Raw genomic sequence first — 13,803 nt, forward strand, 5'->3', positions numbered from 1 at the left:
GGAGGATTTTTTTTTTTTTTTCCAGAAAATCCCAGGGAGATAGGGTCTTGCTTTATGACTACCCTCCACGTCCAAGACACCACAATGCTAGTTTGACATTATGTACTTTTGTCAGTATCTGATCTTTCAGTCTCCTATAACACCATCTACAGGACTTTACCATTCTCTTTCAGTTTAGAGTGTACTGAGCCTCGTCCATTGCTTTGTCTGGTGCCCTGCAGACAATGACTTAGATAAGAAACATGCACAAACTTCTCCAAAAATACATAATACTAAAGAGGTACCAAGCAGTCTAAAGTTGTATTTAGAAGAATATTTGCTCTCTAAGGGACAAAGAGTCTGCAAGATGCAGCTCTCTTTCAAACATCTTCCAAATTTACCGGACTAAACAGAAGATTACATTGAAAAATTTAGGTTACTTCCCTACACGTGGGCTTTTCCCATGAACAATAGGTGGAATATGCCTTAGATTTACATAACTAATAGTCTCAAAGTGGTGGTTGTTCCAGAAAAGACAAACAAATAAAGGAACAAAAACAGTTGTCTGCCTCAAAAGTAAACTCAAATCTCCACTTGGGTCCTCCTTCCCCCACTTATATAGTAAAAGCTGCAACATTTTAAATTGCACTTTTTCTAACTGCTCTGCTCCTACATTTTTAAATAAGAATTTTGTTCCATCTAGGGTGCCCTCTTACAAATCTTTCTAAATATACCACAAAGCAATGTCTTACTCTTAGTGGGTTGTTGCTAAATGCAGGTTATGTCACACATTAGTATGAATTACTCTTGGTGTGAATAATTTGACTCCTACTCCTCTCTTCCTTCTGTGCCATAGAAATGAGGGTTTTGATGGAATACGAGGCAATTGAGACCTTTAAATCCCTGTCCCACCAAATAGTGTGTGGCCTTGGCTAACTTATTTTTTCTAAACTTCAGTTTCCTTGTGAAAATGTTGCTATATTATAGAACTTAGCCAAGTGTTTCAGTGACTGTTAACACTCTCCTCTCTTTCCTCCTGCCATTTCTCAGCCTCAAGATGCTAGAGGCCACCTGGATCTGGGGGTGGCCAGATGCAGCCAGGTCTCAGACTATTTATGCCCACACTTCTGAGAACTATGGATCATTTGTAGTTGTACTGTAACATTCCCAGTTCAGATATTCTGCTTGGCTTCTCTGGCCCTGATGAACATTTGTGGTCTCTTCCCCCAAACGAGAAATGGATCAGGGAAGGCTAAGCCCTATAAATCAGTATTTTTCAAACTGTTGGTTTTAACTCATTAAGGAATCCTGAAATTAATTTACTGGACAATTAGCAACTTGAAAAATTAAATAGTATAAGAAGAAGAAATGTTCACAGTAAGAAGTAATATTTTGTGAAGCTTTTGTAAGAAATGAGTCACATTGTGTGTACAATGTATTCCTTACTTTGAGTTGCAGTCAAAAAAGCTGGAGAAACACTGCTTTAAAGGGTTTTGATACAGTCAAAATTCTGTTTTAATTCTACCAAAATAAAGTTACATAGATGAATATTCCCAGATAAACTAGAATAGCATGCTCTGTGTGGTAGATTGATTGCTTTATTGGCCTCAATGCTTCATACCTCTGAGTCTACATTCTTGCAATGCATGTCCGTTCTGACCCTGCACTTGGTCATGTGACTTGATTTGGCCAGTGAGATATTAGCCAATGAGATGCAAGCAGAGACATGGAAAAGCCTTGTGAAAGTGGGCTTGCTCTTGCTCTTGCCCTTTGCCATTGCCACGAGAACACGTCCAGGCTAGTCTGTTGGAGGATGAGACTAACATGGAGAAGGGTGGAATTGCCCCAGTCTCCCAGCCAAGGCCATCCTAGACCTGGTGACAGCCAGCTAACCGCTACAGCTGTGAATGAGCCTAGAGAAGACCAGAAGAACTGCCCAGCCAAACCCAGCCCAAATTGGCCAACATGTCTATTCATGAGTTAATAATTTTTTTTTTAATACAGTGGGGATTTTATAGTTGTTATGGGACACTGTGGTAATAGAAAATTGATATCCCCCATTTGGCATCTTAGTCATTAATAAAGCTCATGATAATAATAATTATTACAATAAAATACGCAACAATTTTTCAAAGACCATCATTTGGTAATCTCAAAAAACTCTTTTCATCTTCATGTTTTACTTTATACTGGGTGCCACAAAAGACTCTTACTTAAGAAAGGGTTTATTTAACTGCTTTAATAGAAGATGAGGAAACAGAAGAAGTATTGCTGCCCAAGTTTATTCAACAAGGTTCTGTTACCAAGAGAGTTGGGGTTAGCCACTCAAGAATTCTCTTTTATCAGAATTACCTACAGGTTGCTGACCTCTCCCATTTTCCAAAATAAAAACCCTGGTGCCTGCCCATTCTTCTGGATCTACTCAATTTTCATAAAAGCTCCTGTGGGATGTCAGTTTGAATAATTAGAAGCGACACTTTGCTTGCAAGCAAAATAGAGGCTCTTTCCTCAGGAAACCACAATGACATGAATATCCTCCAAGTGCATATTGTCCTCCAAATAACCTGATTTGTTTTCCCTAAATTTGCATTTTCATCTGATCATTAAAGATGAGTTTGTCTTTGTAACAGGAAACCTGTGATTCTCTTGACTAGTCTAGTTTGTCCTCTTGGTTATCTATCACAGCAAGATCTGGGGCCATTTGCTCACTGAACAGTCAGTTTCCAGGAGCTACAAGTTATTTAACAAAGAAAGACTGCCCCTAAGAATGAATGCTCACCCCAGTCATCAGTGAGAGAATAGGGAGTGACAAAGTGGTAGTGAAGGTTTGTGTAAGGGAGCTCTGACGTTCTTTCACAGAACCTGTATCAATAGGTTAAGAAAATATCAATTGTCTAGGTTAAAGAATTGTGTGTCTGCATATTGAGGAGGAGAGAATGGAACAAAGGGCAAAGTCCTTCAAAGCCACCCCTTGGCACCAACAAACCTCCATCAGTTAGACAGACCTAATAATTTTGAATTAAAAACAACCCCAAATACCCTACATCCTATTGGCAACAGAGGTAGTAAGCAGCAGCTTCACATATGTCTCAGATATACTTAAGTGTCCTGCAATGGCTTATGACCCTGAAAGAAGGCAAATTTATCTTGAGCAACTTCTATGTGCTGGACAGTATGCTGGGTCCTGGCGAGTTACAGACAAATAAGACCCCATCCCTGCTATTGAGAAGAACCTATTCTGCAGTACTTTGATGTGTTCATCTCTGTGACCCCAGAGAAGGGTTCAATATTTTGGTTCTTTGATACTTAATTTCAGTAGCTCAATGGGGCTTTACCCATGCCTTACAATTTCTCTCTTCATAGGTTGGTTATCATTTATGTCTTCTGATGCTTTACTTTTGAGTTGTTTTGGGGGCTTCCATTTGGCACACAGATAGATATCTCATAAAAATATTCATTAAATTAATATAAAAATAATCATTTTTTAAATGCCTCAAAAAGAGTGGTCAGTTGATTTGTAGAATTCACAGGAGAGAAGTACATGTGTTTGTATGTGTGCATGCCAAAATACAAAAATAATCTAATCTAATAAATATTTTTAGAATGTAAGTACTTTTTCAGCTAAGGATCTTAGGTTGACTTAAATCAAAATTTGACTTACATTTCCTCCAGCGCTTACAGCTTGGTTTTGAAGCTTAAATACTTGGGTTCAAAGTATTTCAGCTCTTAATGAAAATCCTACGGATTCCATCAAAATAGTAAATTAAGTATGCTGACTCCAATCTCCTGCCTCACAAAATGGGCCTGCAAATCTATTTTAATGAATGTTTTACATAAGCCCTTTTTAAAGAAATGGTTAATAGGTAAGTTTAAGATAATCTATTTTAGTTAGAAAAAACAAAACATTTCTGAATGCATTTAAAATAATTGTTTTAGTAAAAGTATTTTTCATTAGCCTTGAAATTATGTAAATTATAAAGGAATTAAACTGTTTAAAAAATAGTTTTGCCCTATTGATGTACTTAAGTGTTTTTTTTCCTTTCATATGTTAGTTATCACATGTGTTTATATGTTATCAATTTATTATTTTTATGAAATAAGATGATACTTATGACAAGGGAGCTCACTAGTGATACATTGTTAAATTATCAATATTTGTAATCACAGAAAGATACACATATGCATCATTCACATTTTTATTTAGGGTTAGGTTTTTTTTTTTTTTTTACTCTAAGTGACTGCAATCTATTCAACTCTAAGTGACTGTGATCTATTCAATCTATTCAACCTATTCAATTCTAAAGGCTTTTAAGATAATCTGTATCAATATATCCTGAATATAGATATAATTCATCATCATGTATTCTAAGACTATCTTCTACTTTTGGGAAAACCAATGGGTTGGGTGATCATGTAAAATAATGTAATTATAATATTGTAGAGCTAGAAAGAACCCAATGTAATCCAAATTCTCTATTTTACACAGGCAATAAATTGGCTCATAAAGGTTAAGTGATTTGTTCACCCTTCTAACCTAATATACAAAGATAATTTCAGAATTGTTGAACATGGAGCAGGCAGTTGGAGCAACATACATTATTATTCCAAGTGAGTCTTTTACCAACCACCTATCCTCTTCATGGAGTACAGTACAAGGGCAAAATGTCAGGCTGCCTACAGGAGCTATGGATGGAGAGTATGGTTGATGTGAAACCATGGAGCATTCCCCATCACTCCTGTAACAGACATGATCCTGAGATCTCACACCAAAAACCAAACCAGTGAGAAAGAGATGACTACAGGGGAATAATGAACAACCCCACAAGGGATAAAACGCTGAAGGAGACAAACCATGAGAGACTCTTGACTCTGGGAAACAAACTGAAGGTTGCAGAAGGGAAGGTGGGTGGGGCATGGGGTAACTGGGTGATGGGCATTAAGGAGGGCATGTGATGTGATGAGCATGGGGTGTTAATGCAACTAATGAATCAATGAACCCTACATCAAAAACTAATGATGTACTATATGTTGGCTAATTGAATTTAAATAAAAAACCCACTGATTTTATTCTTGCAAATATTGACTTAGTGCTATTGATTAGTGCTAAGGACTGAATGTGACCATTTAAAATTCATATATGTTGAATCCTAACCTCCAGAGTGATGGTATTTGGAGGTGGGGGCCATTGGAAGGTGATTAGGTCATGAGGGTGGAGCCCTCATGAATAGGATTAATGCTCTTATAAAAGAGACCCCAAAGAGCTCCTTCCCACTTTCTGCCCTGTGAGGACACCATGAGAACAGACCATCTATAAACCAGGAAACAGGCTCTCACCAGACACCAATCTGCAGGCATCTTGATCTTGGACTTCTAGACCTTGATCTTAGCCTCCAGAACTATGAGAATTAATGTTTGTTATTTAAGCCATCCAGGCTATGGTGTTTTTGTAATAGCAGCCCAGACAGACTAAGATATTTATGAATCCAACTTTTGCTAGAACTGACAGGTGATAGTTTCTCAAAGTCAGAAGATTTCACCACCATGTTCCATCCAAAACCAGATGTACAGAATGACCAAAACAAGTCTAAGGCTTGTGGGTCTCATTACTAAGATGTTGAAGCATGGGTTGGGTAGGATCCCTGGCTCATGATCAGTTATGATAACATTGCAAAATTTGCCTGGCCACTAGGAAAAGCTTTTTGAAGAGGAAATTTGCTATTGAAAATTACCAGTGTTTGGGTGACTAGTTGGATTTTTTTCTTGGTTTTAAGGAAGTAGTGAAGGATAGAGGAAAGGATCCAGGCCTTCTAGGGAGAGAAACCTGAATTTGAACCTTGGCTCTGCTGCATGGTAGTTGTGTGGCTCATCTATAAAATGGGGGTAATAATATTGCTCTTACAACATGGTTTTAAGAATTAGATGCCACTACATACAAGATCTATAATATGTGCTCAATGAATGGTAGTTCTTATTAATTTTCTTCCATCCATGTGAAAGAGGACAATAATGGTATAATGGTTTCTATTCCTTATTAAATACCAGGCAAAAACTTTATAAGCTCTCATTTTGAATCTTCGCAACAACCCTATGGCTCAGGTATTATTGTTATTATTTCTCACAAATAGGAAACAGACTCAGTAAGCTTAAGTAATATACCAAGGTCGCCTGGAAAGTAAGATGCAGAGACAGGGTTCAAACTCATGTCTGTCCGTCCAGGTTTTTACTACTGTCCTACACTCTCCCCACATCCTTTGGAATCAGGAGGCTGATTCCGCTCTATAAATGCTCCTTCTTTCCATGTGTATTTAGGCTGAATGAATGATTAACTAATGAAGATTATTAAACATCTCAGAACTAACACTTGAAAATGCATGAAAGGGGGAACAGCTCCAAATTTCTGCAGTTTTAGTTGAGACCCTCGGGAACCAAGGTGAAACTAGAAGGCAACAAGACAGATGTTTGACTTTGAGCTTAAACAGTGGAATTTTTAGTGCTCTGTGTTTGTTTTAGAACATATTTTATAGTGGTTGCTGTTGAAATGATGGGAAGATAGAAATCTCTTTTAGCTTTTGGAAGTGCTTTTTTTTTTCTTTTTCATTTTCATTTGAATGGCAATGTTACGATGGCTTCAGAAGATGAAGTTTTTAAGACCTTTCTGCTAACTTCCGACCGTTAGCTGATTTCCTAGCTCTGCTGTAGTGAAATTTGGGTAAACACAATTTTACTCCATGCCTTCCATTAACAAGGTCAAAAGATTAAAGCACAAAAGACCATGTTCCTTTCAGTCTAACAAAGCATTTAGCTAGGATTACTTACTTTCTTGGGGTTTTCTTGCTTCTTAAAGCTTGTTCTGATTTCCTTGGTTCCGGCTCCCTAGTGACTCTGTTAGCTGGACTTGTAGCTAGAGATGGTGGTTGAAGGATAGCCTGAAGTCTCTCCCTTCTGTGCCAGGTTCCTGCAGGTCTGAGGAGCTGAAACTCAGGAAATGGTCTTCTAGCCAAAATGCTTATATCCCGATTCATAGAACAGAATGCCAATTTGTTACTTTACTGATTTGTCCTTTTGTCGATATTACCGTATCTGGAAAGACAAATGACAATTAGTGAATCCATCAGCAAGTATTTTAGGGACATTTAAAGATTATCTACTATACTATGGACACTATGGCATTTATAAGGAAGTGTAATATACTGAAGTGAGCAAGAGTTCCTGGAGAAAAGAGCTCAAGTCTGATGGTGATGATTATGGGAGTGGTGGTCGTGGTAATTATCAATCCCTGAGCATTTTTCATGTATCAGGGTCAGGGATCTGTTTCTAAAACTACTTCTTCTAACATGCCCCACTTTCTTGTAACTGCCACAGTGCTACTGCTTGGTAGATATTCTGTAGGTAGCTCGCTGTATTCTGTAGGTCCCATTGTTAGGAAGTAACAGGGTCAGGAACACTGGAAATGTGATGTCAGAAATGTAAATTAAATCCCTTCATCCTCTGTTTGATTCTCCTGGGAATAATCATACCAATGAGGTATCAGAGGGTAGTCCTAAGAGGCTTAGGCAAAGTACCAAGTCCACGGAAGATGTTTTCTAATTGGTAGTAATTATTGCTGTTATTACTAATATTAGATGTACATAGCCTTGCCCTCTAAAAAGTCTCAGTGATGTGGAAGGGAGTTTTAAGAAGAATATGTTCAACAGTGATACTTGCCAGAGAGAAGCCAAAACTTAAAGGAGAGTCAGACTCAGGGAATATTGCTTTGGTCCCACGGAGTCATTTGAAAAGGAACTCAGGCAGGTGATGAGGCTGGGCATGAGGAAATAACTGGAAATTTGCACGTCTCTTCCCTGTACATAGTACACACTAGCCAACGTCTTGTATCATACTCTCTTTTTTACTAGTTTCACGTCAGGGCTGTGCTCATAAAGATTTCCTGAGCCTCATCTTTCTGGTCCTTGTGGCTACTTGTATGTCCCTGGGGCAGACTCAGATCCTTTGTTGCCTTCATCAGGTTCTACTGAAGCTGCCCACCATGGCTTCTCTTCTGCCCAGGAGAGGCAGATTGTGTTCCCAGGGAAGCTATCCTCAACCACAGCCTTGGGATTTATGAGTGAGGAGAAGACACTAAAAAGTGACAGTCTACAGAAATCTGTACAAAGAGATTGAGCTGATGAGAACCATCTCCTCTGTCACTTGCTCAACTGTTGTCGTCATTAGCTGTTTTCTCCTTGTTAACAGTGGATAGAGAGATAATAAAATGCTGCTCCATTTTGCAGAGATGATTATTCCAGCAAATTTCAGTACTTGCTTTGGTCTTTGTTAGTTTGGGATAAATTTAAATTACGTAAACAAAATCTTGCTTCTCCTGAATATTTCAGCTTTTGTTTTTCCCCTTGATTGTTCTAAATCTGAATGAGAGCAGCACTGGACCTCAGATGACCTTTTATTGAGATATCTCAACAAGCTTTGCTGCAAAACATCTCAGAGGTGATTTTAACTAACTATTTAAATATTGCATAGAGTTTGAAAAGTAGGTAATACATATTTATGGCAAAGTTTTCAAACAGAACAAAAGGGTAAATAGTAAGAAGCGTGTCTCCTGATTTCCTTTCCTGTTTTTTTACAGCAAGTCGGTGGCATGATGCAATCCAATCTGAACACAGATGAAATTTGAGGTTTCATATTATGAAAAACAAATATTTCCTACTCTACCAATGCTGTAAATTTGCAAACTATTGAATATATTGAATTTATTGACAAGGAGTGATACCTGCAGCTAATTATGATATCATTGATAACAATAGCAAAAGACATAGGGAAGGAGAGCAGAGAGAAGGAAAGACAGAATATTAAAGATGCGGGAAATGCAGCGCCAGATGTTTACATGACTCTGTGAGATCCTTAATCACATCTAGCTTATCCTGTGACCAGCTTGTGGAAGAACTGAGTGAGGTACTTTGTGGTGAAATGTAACATGGAAGTCAGAATCTTTCTCCATATAACTCTTCAGAAAAACCTCCTGTGACTGCCCTATGAGAATCGTTCATAAGGGCAGCCCATATCCTCTGCTCTAGCTTTGCAAAATAATTTCAAAAAAATTTACAGGAAAACATAAAATCTGCATGGTCATGTAGCATTTCAAGAAATGGCTCATGTTTCCCTGTCCATCCTGACATTTTTATTACTTCCCAGCCTGAATCTAAGAACAGAAGAATCTGTGTTATAAACAGATTTATAATACTCCCCCTTACGTGTTTTTTTCCCAAATACCTACTCCCATTCAAAAAAACAAAAACAAATCAAAATTCCAAAAGTCCAAGGAAAGCCTCAAGAATATGCCTGTGCCCCTAGGCTGCTCTCAATTTTCTTTGTAAGCTTGATTTCTTTGGATCTACTGGGTTTGGCCCAGAATAAATACAAAGTTTCTTCTCATGCATGAGAGTATTATGACCAAGTTGGCCATTGGAAGATCAATTAAGCACCTCTATAAAAGATACTATTTCCAAGTTAAAATAGCTCATACATGGATCATAAATGATAAATTTTACCTCCAGGGGCACCTGGGTGGCTCAGTTGCATAAGCGACTGCCTTCGGCTTAGGTCATGATTCTGGAGTCCCAGGATCGAGTCCCGCATCAGGCTCCCTGCTCTGCAGGAAGTCTGCTTCTCCCTCTGACCCTCCCCACCTCATGCTCTCTCTCTCTCATTCTCTCTCTCAAATAAATAAATAAAATCTTAAAAAAAGAATTTTTACCTCCATTTCACCCCGACCCCTTTCCTCCTCCTTACAGTCTCTAGGTTTTGAAGTTTTTCTCCAGTAGAGCTAACAAACCTCCACATTAGGAAAGGATTTAATCCCGGACCAACCAGAACTAGGATTTAATCATTATTTAGCTAATTAATAATGTAATCAATCATTTCTATTTCAATGACTATTTCACAATGGTAAATGAACGATGCAGTATGTAGCTGTCAGATCAGTTAATCTTTCTCATTCTTCTCCACTCTCTTCTTCATAACCTAGTCCTCCTTTTTTCTCTATTTAATTACTAAGTTTACTTAAAATTATGTACCTCTCAACTTACACACAGTAAGTGACTTATCCTGGGAGAATCTGCCTCTCTGGCAATACATAATTCCTGCTGTAGAAATGTCATTTAAGGGGTGCCTGGGTGGCTCAGTCAGTTGGGCGTCTGACTCTTGATCTCAGCTCAGGACATGATCTCAGGGTCGTGAGTTCCAGCCCCACATTGGGCTCCATACTGGGTGTGAAGCTGACTTAAAAAAAGAGGGGTGCCCGGGTGGCTCAGTCATTAAGTGTCTGCCTTCGGCACAGGTCATGATCCCAGGGTCCTGGGATCGAGCCCCGCATCAGGCTCCCTGCTCCGCAGGAAGCCTGCTTCTCCCTCTCCCACTCCCCCTGCTTGTGTTCCCTCTCTCGCTGTGTCTCTCTCTGTCAAATAAATAAATAAAATCTTTAAAAAAAGAGAGGGGAAAAAGAAATGTCCTTTAAAGACGGAGTCTAAGTTCCTTGAGGCCAGGGTCTGTGTCTTACATGACTTTGTATTTGCAGCTCCTGAAGCTCTATGAATTATGAGGACAACTGAGGGAGCGAGTAGATGGATGAATGGATGCAACCAGGGGTGGACGAGTGGGTGAATGAGAAGGATGCTGTGAAATTTGAACTTGACATATGAAATAAAAGGTTCAAAGATTTAAGAAGCTCAAGGAGCATGACAGACCTTAAAAATAATAATAAAAGATAAAAGCAGCCGGTGAGAGATACCACATGAAGATTCCTTAAAAAAGCAAAGCCCATAACAAACCGCTAAGTTTCCAATACTTCCTTTTTCAAGGTAGAGGACGAAAGCCATATATTGCTTCTTTCCAGAGTTTTCAGCTCTGAAAATTAGTCTACCTTTCAAATATGTTTGGAATATATGAGTTGTCCATCTGCCTCCTTTGCTATTTATTGGGAAAGATTATGCTCGGAGTCATTAGAAAAGTAATTCTCTCTTGATTTTTCAAGAAAATTCCCAGATGTGACCTGCACATTGATAACAGAGAATTTAGTTTGCTGGCAAGAGCCAAATTGGATTTTGGTTGTATTTTGAAGTAGAGTTGCTGTACTTTTTTCTTATTTCAAGGGCAAATTCAAATACCTTCTTTCCTCCTGTTCACGACTGTGACTCTGATGGGAAACTCCACCGAAATAGAAATATTTTTTAGATGGCAAAAATTCCAATTGACAGTATTATTTAAAAATCCACCTGTGAGATCCAAGTATCAAATTCAGCTCTGAAACCTTATATCTAGGAATGCAGGATCAATCTCTCCATCTCTCCCTCAATAATACTTCCCTAGAGAGGCTGAGTGATTATGCAAATCAGATGCTGTAAATGAAATCACTTTATTTAAAATGACCAGTTCTGTAGTGGGATTTAATCACTTGAACCCTGGCATTATTTAAACACCAGACAGCACGATCCAATGGTACAAACTGTCAATCATGTACCACACCGCATCTATTAATGTCGCCTGGATGATGCTTTGCCCCGAAGTAATGATAATAAATTTCAATTAGTTAAATACAAATTATGGGCCTTATTTGTTAAAGTAATTTCAGATGAAAGAAAGAAATTATTATGAAATATATGTTGTCACATAAATTTGCATTTTGACCAAACACTGGGCTGTGTGGGGGAGTCAAGGACAATATTAATAGATTCTTTTTAACTTGAGTACAAGCAGTGATGCCAAAAACTTTTGCCCAGGAGACAAGCTTCTGAAATAACTCCCAAAGTACATAAAAATGGCCACCACAGAAACAGGAGTGTGATGGTATTTCAATTTAAACTTTTCTTCTGAAATAGTTGATAGGATTCAAGGAACATAACTACATCACAGGGACTTCAGAAAAAATAAGCATATTAAGGAAAACTGGAAGGGAATTTGCAAACATGGAAATAGTCCTGTTGGGCTGGTAGGATTAAGGATGGGTTTTGGTTTTTTTTTTTTATTCCTTCCAATTTTATGAATTGTTGCAATAAAGAGAAAATGACTCAATTGTGCTCTTAGGTCCAGGGTTTGATTGATTGAGTCAGAGTGCTCTGGGCATCTGCTTTTCCCCTGGAATGGTCTGCTGTTTGCAGAAGCTGTTTTTGGGTTTTTATTAAGGCCTGGAGGAAAAGAAGAAGGGGTGTGTGTGTGTGTGTGTGTGTGTGTGTGTGTGTGTGTGTACAGTTCTTTCTTATAATGCTGTCCTTTTTTGCTCCGGAAGGAAGATAAGATATCTTCTTTGTACACATTCTCTCTCTCTCTCTCTCTCCTCTGGTGCCTACTCTCTAGGACAATTTACTGAGAGAAATCTCCAGTCAATGAAAGATTCCCTGGTTACAAGTAATTATGTTTTCCTGTTCTATGTCATTGTCTCTACATTTGTAAGAACAATATTGAATTCTGCAGAAATACACATGATTGCTACACCCTTCAGCAAACTTTCAAAAGCTTATTAGTAGGTTAAAAGGATTTTCCGGTCACTTGCAAAAAGCAGTAAAAATACAGCACTTTGTGTTTATAGTATATGTCCTCTCCAGATATCACTCAAAGATGATAAATTAAGGCCTTAAATTTAAAAATAACATTGAGAGAGTGATAGCATTGAATAGCGAGTAAAATAGGAAATAGTTATTCATGTTCAGACTTTGCTATTCTTAGTCTCCCAGCAGGTTTTAGACTCAGTTTCTCCATCTGTGCAATGACCACAATGTTCCTTCCCTGTCTCTGTCAGAGGACCAAAGTGAAAATGCTTTAAAAGCGTTGGCTGTTATTGATGTTTTATGCAGGGATTTCTTTTCTTTTCTTTTTTTTTTTCTGTCTCTCTGTAAATCACAAAGAAGAATTTTCAGCTCTTCTCCCCAAGAACAGGTCCCACTCATCATAACTTATTTTAACACATGCCCTAGCCTAGAAAACAAAATGTTTCATTTCCTCTCGTGCTGGTGTTCACAGACATGGACCTAAACATTGCAATCAGAGACCCCCTAAGCTGCCAAGAGAATTATTTTCAGTGACTCATAATGCTATTTGAAGCCAGAGGGACTATCCAAAGCCACTGTTTCAGGCACTAAGTTTTTCCAAACAAGAGTTCCTTGCTGGCACTGGACTGAATCACTCTTCACAATAAAATTTCATTCACCAAAATGTCTCTGGAGAACCTTTAGTTTACTGTCATCTGTGGAAAATAGGAAGCCTGCATGAAGCTTTCTAAATTCTTACTTCATTTGGCAGGATCTTGAAACAAGTCATAGCCAAGGGCAGAAGTAGTGGAAAATGAACCCCAGGCTGACTCATGAAATATGTGAGCTTGCAGTTGTCTTGACATAAGGCTTCTTTATGGTCTGTCTTTTTGATTTGCCAATATTTTCCCTTAAGCATTCTGATGTGATTTTGTGGTGGTTGTTCACGATAAAAGGTAGGGATTTAAGGGTATAGCTTCTTTCCCTTCAGAAATATAGCCATGGAGGGGCACCTGGGTGGCTCAGTTAAGCGGCGGACTCTTGGTTTCGACCCAGGTCATGATCTCATGAGATTGTGAGATTGAATCCCTTGTGGGGCTCCACACTCAGTGGGGAGTCTGCTTGAGATTGTCCCCCTCTGCCCCTCCCCCATGCGCTTGCACTCTGTCTCTCTCTCTCTAGAATAAATAAAGAATTCTTTAAAAAAATATATAGCCATGGAAACACAGAGTTCTTGGTCTATCCATAAGCCAGAGGAAACATTCTAATGGTCTCTGAAATATTGGGTGAGGCTCTGGGAGACAGGGGTGTG

At 38.6% G+C, this 13,803-nt stretch overlaps 1 long non-coding RNA gene across 4 annotated transcripts in view; it reads right to left on the reverse strand.

The window, feature by feature from the left end:
* LOC118552927 (uncharacterized) overlaps window positions 1-13,803 on the reverse strand; it is a 56,388-nt gene that overhangs the window by 38,655 nt on the left and 3,930 nt on the right. For all 4 annotated transcript variants that reach the window (XR_013446141.1, XR_013446140.1, XR_013446142.1 and 1 more), the window contains one exon: window positions 6,796-7,059. This is a non-coding gene — a long non-coding RNA (uncharacterized LOC118552927). The remainder of the gene's footprint in view (window positions 1-6,795; window positions 7,060-13,803) is intronic.

The sequence above is a fragment of the Halichoerus grypus genome, chromosome 3, assembly GCF_964656455.1.
Source record: "Halichoerus grypus chromosome 3, mHalGry1.hap1.1, whole genome shotgun sequence".
Taxonomy (NCBI): Eukaryota; Metazoa; Chordata; class Mammalia; order Carnivora; family Phocidae; genus Halichoerus; species Halichoerus grypus.